Raw genomic sequence first — 8,300 nt, 5'->3', positions numbered from 1 at the left:
ACGCCACCCCAGTTTGGACGCATCCATATGCAAATCAGTCTTGATCCTGCCTCCCATGGGAATAGTCCAGCCCGAACTGCCAGGCAAGGTTCTCCCTCGACCGGAAACACACATCCTGGGACCGGTTTCGGGGTTATCACCCCCTCATCAGCAAGGCTAGTTTGAATACAGTGGAATAGTGACCCCGGGACCCATGTCTGGGCATACCCTTGCCACTCTGGGCGACAAAAGGAAAAAGACAGGAGGTGTGGCGGAGGGAGGGTTTTTAAAGAATAAGACTTTGTGGGATTGGTGTCTGGGGAGGCAGAAGGCCTCAAATGTAATGGCTGCAAGCGAGGGAAAGACGAGGAGGTAATGCTGTTTTACCCTTCCATCCATCAGTTATTTCGCCCATTAATCCACATTTTCATCCCTTTTGACCGTTTCTTCTTGTCAGTTTTATTTTCACATGTCCTTCCTTTCACTCTTCCTTCCAGCCCTCTCTCGCTTTCTCTCGCTCTCTTTTTCTCTTTATTTCTTTGCTGTGATTATGGAAGCAGCCTGGCTCTCTGCTCCAGGAAATAGCTGATGAATAAGGCTGTTTGGTTAGGCAGGTTGGTAATATCAGCACCTCAAGACCCAGTCAGTGCTCGCTATTGACTGATATAATCCTCAAATACCTGCAAAATTCTGTGTTTCTTAAATGTTTCACTAGATGGCAGTACATCCCTCTATAAACCGTTTTTGAGATGAAATCACACTTTAAAGACTTCAAAGTTTAGATTCGCTACTCCTTGACAACGTACATAAATCCTCTAAACAACCACTGGCAAAGCCAATAGGTCTCGCTTTTTGACCTACCTGCTCCACAAATGATTTCTGCCAATGCTGTCGACCATCGGTGAAGGAAAAGTGTAAAGGAGGCCCGATGGTGTTGGCAGATGCGTCATTCCATAGCAGCATTCATGTGTGATGACGTCTGTATTTACTGATCCAAGATGGCAGCTGTCACTTGGAAAGTTGGAAAGGAAAAAACTTGAAGTTTTACGTGCGCAAAATCACTTTTTTGAAAGCAAAGAAACAAAGCAGCAAATGGCAGTTGTCAGGCCCTCCAAAAAATGAAAATAACATATTTAGCAAGAGGTGAGGGCACAATGAGGCATGTGTGGGAGCTGTGGGGTTGTGGCTGGTAGGGAAGCCACAGGGAATGGGTGGGAGGTGCAATAGACGAGCTTCAGACCAGGTGGAGGAAATAAATACAAATAAACAAAGAAAACACTAGGGTGGGGGAAGGAATGAATGGGAAATTCAGCACGAGGCGTAGCTTGGTCAGTAAGATTGGGGAGTGAAGTGGGTTGAGCTTCAGATTTTTCAACTATATAATGTTAAAATACAATGTACCACAAGCATGGTGCTAGAGAGGATCTTAACGGGCAGCAAGAAGGAGGAGCAATGTAAATTTGTCGGGGTGCTAAGTGAGAAAATTCACAATATTTTGTAAAATAATCTACATTTTTGAGAACTTTAAAAACAGAGAAAGGGTGTATGCATTTTTGTCTATGTCTATGTAAAAAGTCCTGAGAAATCCGACGGACACCTCCCCAATCCAGACTGAAAGACCTGCACCCAACTATTTTCCAGAAAATATATTTATTGGGGGGTATAACACCCCAAACACCCCTCTTGAAGCTACGCCCCTTGTTGTATTTTACATAGCTTGCTTTGTAATAGTTACCATGGTTGTCATGATGTCATGATGAATTGGAATACTGCGGTCCCCTAGCAACATCCATCTGTTTGTAAACTGGTGGCAGAGGAGTTGCAGTTGGACTTGTAAGCAGAGGTGTCCCAGGGGTCTGTACTCTACTACTAATAAACTCCTGTTCCATCAAGTAACGTGAGTTACCTGCTTCCCAAAACTGGCGACGAGCGTGGAAACAACCCAACCAAGAATGTACTTTGGACAGTCGAGTTAAAATTATTCGGACCGTGAGTGACCCCTGGATTATTATTATTTTTTTTTTTGTTTCAAGTGACACTAAGTGCTCTTTTGCGTTGATAGAGCTATCATCTATGACTGTACTTTATGCTTTCAACCTGCAATGGATAATTTTATGGATTTGAGCATCTAATTCGGATTGGCTGCAGGCGATTTTCCTACTGAATGTTTCAACTACGTGTGTAGTGTGCCACGGTTTGTTTCAAAGAGAGACCAACCCAGCGAGTAAAGTTGCAAGCCTTATTCTTAATTTTTCTTCGCGTTCGTGGATATAGTGCTATGGATTTGGGAGACACATTTTGAACCGTGAATTGAGCTATGCCGATGTGTGAATCATAAACAAGCGTCTACCCTGTTAAGTGTTCCTAGCTACGTGCATGTTGCTGCTGACGCGTATTCAGTTTGCTGGGTGCACTGGTATCTAAGGATTAAGGTTATACTTGGCCATTTGTGTTTTGCCTTCGTGGATGCGCGAATTCATCTAGTGGCATTATTTAAAAAAGACGCGCACGTACCTGGATTGTTCGGAAGCATTTTTCTCCACACGAGCGTTCGTACAGCTGACTTCATTCGGCCGACTGGAGCGTTTCCCAACCGGGAAGGATTGTGGGTAAAAACACAAAGAAAGGACAACATCTACAATAAACTACTGATTTCCAGTCACTAACACTAACAAAGGACTAAAAGTTATGTCCACATAGCACAAGATGCAACCATGTTTTAAAAAAGTGGAAAAGAAAGAGTAAAGAAACGTTGTGATTCCCAAATTAAAATACCATTTTCATTTTGATGCTGTAAACAATTTTATAATTTCATTCCTAAAGGATTTTTATTTTTTTTTAATTTTTTTTTTTTTTATTTTTTTCTTTGAAAAAAGAATAAACAAAAATATTTCTATATAGAGCATAAACATCATAAAGAGCGCAGCACCATTCAAATTTATTGGAAGTGTATTTTATTTTCATCAAACAATGTCGTCACAAGTGATTCCAGCACCACCTTATTTTCTACCGAGTCCTGGTGAACCGTGCATGTTGTGGGAGCACTGGAAGGAAACTTTTGAAACTTATTTAGAAGCCATTGGGGGTGACGACTACGTTTCAAAAAGAAAATTAGCGATTTTAAAACAATTTTTGGGATTGGAGGGAAGAAATGTTCTAAAAACATTACCTTCAATGGAAGCCATCGTGACTGAAACCAGCGCTGATAGAGAAGCTTCTGGAGACAGCAACATTGACATTTTTGAAGTTGCGTGGAAAGCATTGGAGGAGAACTTTGGAAAAAAAGTCAGTGTTGTAGTGGAGAGACACACATTTTTTTCTCGTGTACAAGCAGCGGGAGAGACCATTGAACAATATGTCGCAAATTTAAGAATGTTGGCTGTTACATGTAAATTTAATGATATGAGGGATGATCTAATAAGGGACCAACTAATTAACAGAATGTCTAATTTAAAAATACAGGAAAAATTATTAGGTTTAAAGGATCCCTCTTTAGATAAAACATTGTCAGTAGCCAAACGAATGGAAAACACGTCTAGATACGTAAAAGAGCTAAATACACCTTCCCCAAAAATAGTAAAAGAAGATGACACTATACATAACATAAAAAGGAATACAAAAAAAGTGGAAGTCAAACCGATGTCTTCCAACAGACTAGAAGGAGTGAGATTTAAACCTAAAGTTTGTTATAGGTGTGGAAGCCCGAAACACACAGCAGATGCTACCTATTGTCCCGCAATTAAAACAAGGTGCCATAAATGCAAAAGGTTAGGGTATTTTGCAAGATGGTGTAGAAGTGCAAGTTCTTCTGCGACATCTAAATCTGTCAATGCATTAGTTCAAGATGATATGCCTCACAAGGAGGAGCTGTTCTATGATAGTGAGGGTGAGAATGAGGATATTGAGGTAATGGTTATTGAATCAAGCCAAGTTCTCAAATGTGAAACTAACAAACAAGATAGTTATCGCCCTCCCAAATGCATCATCAAAATTAAGAACAAGGATGTACACGTATGGGCAGATTCTTGTTCCCCATTTACTATCATAGACAAGTTTATTTGGGAAGGTTTAGGTGGTAATTTGAATGAATTGCAGCCCACCGATGTTATTCCAGAGGGGTATTGTGGCGAAAAGCTTCCCGTGTTAGGTTGTATAGAAACTGAGATGCGTTTCTTAGACAGGAAGATTACAGCAAAATTCTTTGTAGTAAAACAAGGAAGATCTCTTTTGGGGTGGAAGGAACAGAGAGCACTCAATATAATTTTTAACCCTAACCATCCTCAACAAGTTTTGCTAACCTCACCAAGTACAACTTCCAAATGGGTTAATAAATTTCCAAAATTATTCAGTGAAAAATTAGGATGTTTGAAAAAGTTCAAACACAAAATCATTTTGAAAGCAGATGCTACCCCCAAAGTACATAAGGTAAGAAATGTACCTTTGGTTTTAAGAGAAAAACTTAAAAATGAGTTGGTCAGATTGTGCAACGAAGATATTATTGAACGTATTGAGGCGTCCGAATGGCTAAGTCCAATTGTTTTGGCCCGGAAACCTAATGGTAATAGTAGGATGTGTATTGATTTGAGAGATGTAAATGATAACATATGGATAGATCGGTATCCGCTCCCACGAATAAATGAAATGTTAGCTACTATCAAGGGGGGAACATATTTTACCACTTTAGACCTGTCTAATGCATACCACCAAATACTATTACACGAAGATTCAAAGCACATCACTTCTTTCATTACTCCAGAAGGAGCTTTTCAGTTTAAGCGCATGCCATTTGGTTTAGCGTCCGCTTCAGCCGTTTTCCAAAGGGTTATGCAATCAATATTAACTGGTCTTAAAAATGTAGTGGTTTTTCAAGATGATGTATTGGTATGGGGGAGTGATGTAAACAATCATGATTTGATCTTGGAAGAGGTTCTCATCAGACTTTCTGAGGCTGGTCTCACTATTGCATTAGAAAAATGTAAGTTTGGTGTCAAGGAAGTGGAGTATCTTGGTCATACTTTGTCCAGTGAGGGTGTAAAACCAAAACGTAGTTTGATTGAAGCCATTGAAAAGGCTCCTGCCCCAAGAGATAGATATCAACTCAGGTCATTCTTGGGGTTAGCAGAGTACTACTCGAAATTTGTTCACCACTTTTCGGACAAGGTACAAGAGCTTAGGAGCTTGATGAAGAAAGGTGTCAAATTCGAGTGGACTGATGTTTGTCAACAAAACTTTGATGCTATCAAGAAATGCATCATAAATGCTGTGTCATTAAGGCCATTTGACCCCAATGACCAGACTATCATCACTACCGATGCCAGTAATAATGGGTTAGGTGCGGTACTAATTCAGATGCACAAGGGACAAGAAAGGGTAGTGGCGTTTGCGTCCCGCACACTAAAAGGAGCAGAACACTCTTATTCTACCATCGAGAAAGAAGCTTTAGCATGTTGGTGGGGCATACAGTATTTCCGGACATTTGTGTGGGGAACTAAGTTCCAATTACATACTGACCACAAACCTTTGATAGATCTTTTCTCCACCAGAGGTGCAAGCAAGGCCACTCCCAGAATAGCTAAATGGTTATACCGTCTGCAAGAATATTCTTTTGATGTGAAATATATTCCAGGTGCAAGGAATGTAAATGCAGATTGCATATCTAGATTACCGTTAGAAAATACAGATGAGGAGGAAGATGATGAATGGATGGTTGCCGAAATTAAGGATGTGTGTACAGCCATCAGTGAAGTTGAGTGGAAGAAGGCCATGGTGGAAGATGTTGTACTGGGCATGGTTATAAAAGCCTTAAGTGGTGAACAAGGATGGAAGGTACATAAGGATCTTAATTCTTTCAAATTGATATGGTCTGAGTTGAATGTGATAGAAGGTATACTAAGGAGAGGTAATAGATTAGTGGTTCCGGAGAGTTTAAGAAACAGATTACTAAATATCATGCATGACGGGCATGGGGGTATGTCAGCTATGAAGAGAAGGATTAGAGTAGATTTTTGGTGGCCAGGTATGGATGTGCAAATTGAGCGTTTTGTTCGAGATTGCATGGCTTGTGCGTGTAGCGACAAGACTCATTCTTCTCAAGAAACTTCTACAAGTGCGTCACCCATGCCTAAAGGTGCATGGGATAAATTAGCCATCGATATATGTGGACCTTTCGATATCTTAAACGCATCAGAGAGATTTGCCATAGTTATGGTAGATTATTTTTCAAAGTGGCCAGAAGTTGCCTTTGTTAAAGAGGTCAAGGCTGCAAGTGTTATTTCATTTTGTGAAGACATTTTTAGAAGGGAAGGTTGCCCCACTGAACTAGTTACGGATAATGGACCCCAATTCATATCGGAAGAATTTGAGGGTTTTCTGAGGAAGTGGGGAATCAGGCACACTACGACGCCAGTCTATCATCCAAGGGGAAACGGGTTGGTGGAGCGTTTCAACAGAGTATTGGTTGAATGTATTCAATTGGCGTGCAAAAACAATGAGTTATGGAGAAAGTGTGTAAAGGACATGTTGTGGTCGTACCGCACTACTCCGCATTCAGTGACTAGAGAAACGCCTTTTTCTCTACTTAAGGGAAGGATTCCTTGTTCTGTGGCTGTTCCACCTTGGATGAATAGAGCGGGGATATACAATGCAAACTTAGAGGAAATGCGGAGTAGAGTAGAGAAATATCAAAAAAATTATTGTGATCGTTTTAATGAAAACATTGTGAAGCCAAAACGTTGTTTCATGCAAGGAATGTTTGTGAGGGTATTTGTTGGAGACAAGGCAAAAAAAGGTCTGCCTAAATGGTCTTCTCCCAAAAAGATCATTGTTGTTAAGGGTAACAGTGTTAAGTTGGAGGATGGAAATTGGTGGAACACTAGGAAGGTATCACCATGTTCTGACACTGAAATTGTCATGCCTCCAAGTACTCAACAAAATATTGTTGCATGCAGAGTTAATACTGATCTTGTTGGATTGCCAGTTGCTAAGGTCAGAACAAATGTAAGACAACGTACAATGCCTACACCGTATAAAGATTACGTATGTACATAGTTTTTTAATTTTTTTATTTTATTATAAAGAGGGGAGATGTGTTGTATTTTACATAGCTTGCTTTGTAATAGTTACCATGGTTGTCATGATGTCATGATGAATTGGAATACTGCGGTCCCCTAGCAACATCCATCTGTTTGTAAACTGGTGGCAGAGGAGTTGCAGTTGGACTTGTAAGCAGAGGTGTCCCAGGGGTCTGTACTCTACTACTAATAAACTCCTGTTCCATCAAGTAACGTGAGTTACCTGCTTCCCAAAACCCCTGAAAGCAGCACACAAAGTAAAGTGCAAGTGGGGGGGAGGGAGCAATACGGAGTGCACAGGGCAGGTATCTGAGGGAGGGGGCAACAGAGGAGAGAGAGCAGGAGCACACAGTGGAAGAATACAAGCCATCCAAACTAAAGGATGGTAGAAGCTATGCTCCATGAGAGGGAGAAAACAAGGCAATTCTTTCCATCACAGACCCTTTCCATAGAGATATCATCCTTCTTGCAAATAAAAAAGTGAATTTAAGATGTCTGTTTTATCTCACCCTATTCCTGCCCCTACTTGCAGTAACCCACTCAGAGTCCCCTCTGCATGTGCTGCAGATTGCACCAATTGTGTTCCTGTTTCTAAAGACTCTCTTGGAAACTATTCATAAGAGATGTACTTCTTGTTCGCTACTAACCTGTTGTCTATATATCATTAAAAACAGGCATTAATGTCTCTCTCCTTCCTTACTGGTTTAAGCTGCTAGAGAAATTAAGGCCTGATTTAGACTTTGGCAGACAGGTTACTCCGTCGCAAACATGACGGATATTTTGTTTGCCTTTTTGCAAGTGCCATAGGATATAATGCACCTGTACTAAGGCGGACGGAACATCCATCACATTTCTCATGGAGGAACCCATCCCTCAAACTCTAAATCAGTCCTTTAGTTTTTACTCAGCTGTCCAGCTTTGAGGAGAGTAATGGTCTCTTTGAAACTTCACAGACGGGTGGCGGCTCCTCCGCTAAGGCGGAGGAGCGTCCCCTCACTGCTTTTAAACAGTGTCACTAAAGGAAAAATAAAATGATAATAACTGTAAAGTTATAATCATTTTATTTTTTCCATGTGGCGGCAGCTTTGCGGGCGGGGCAGGGATGCTCTGCTGATAGAGCAGGGGAGGGGAGGAATAGTTTGCTCTCCCTAAAGTGCGCATGCATGTTTGGCTGGCCCTTTGGGGCAGAAGTGCATAACTGATGGTGTCATCCTTTGGTGATGATCTAAGAAAACGGGTGCATGAGGGAGA

At 41.0% G+C, this 8,300-nt stretch overlaps 1 long non-coding RNA gene across 1 annotated transcript in view; it reads right to left on the bottom strand.

Moving 5' to 3' along the window:
• Nucleotides 1-855: 855 nt before the first annotated feature.
• LOC146816695 (uncharacterized) overlaps nucleotides 856-8,300 on the bottom strand; it is a 165,964-nt gene continuing 158,519 nt past the window's right edge. Inside the window, exons 2-3 of the long non-coding RNA XR_014962479.1 lie at nucleotides 2,494-2,556; nucleotides 856-990 (exon numbers count right to left, since the gene is read on the bottom strand). This is a non-coding gene — a long non-coding RNA (uncharacterized LOC146816695). The remainder of the gene's footprint in view (nucleotides 991-2,493; nucleotides 2,557-8,300) is intronic.

Source organism: Triturus cristatus, chromosome 6 (genome assembly GCF_964204655.1).
Source record: "Triturus cristatus chromosome 6, aTriCri1.1, whole genome shotgun sequence".
Lineage (NCBI taxonomy): Eukaryota > Metazoa > Chordata > Amphibia > Caudata > Salamandridae > Triturus > Triturus cristatus.
Note: the sequence above shows the minus strand (reverse complement) of the source record. Positions and strands in the feature narration are given on the sequence as shown.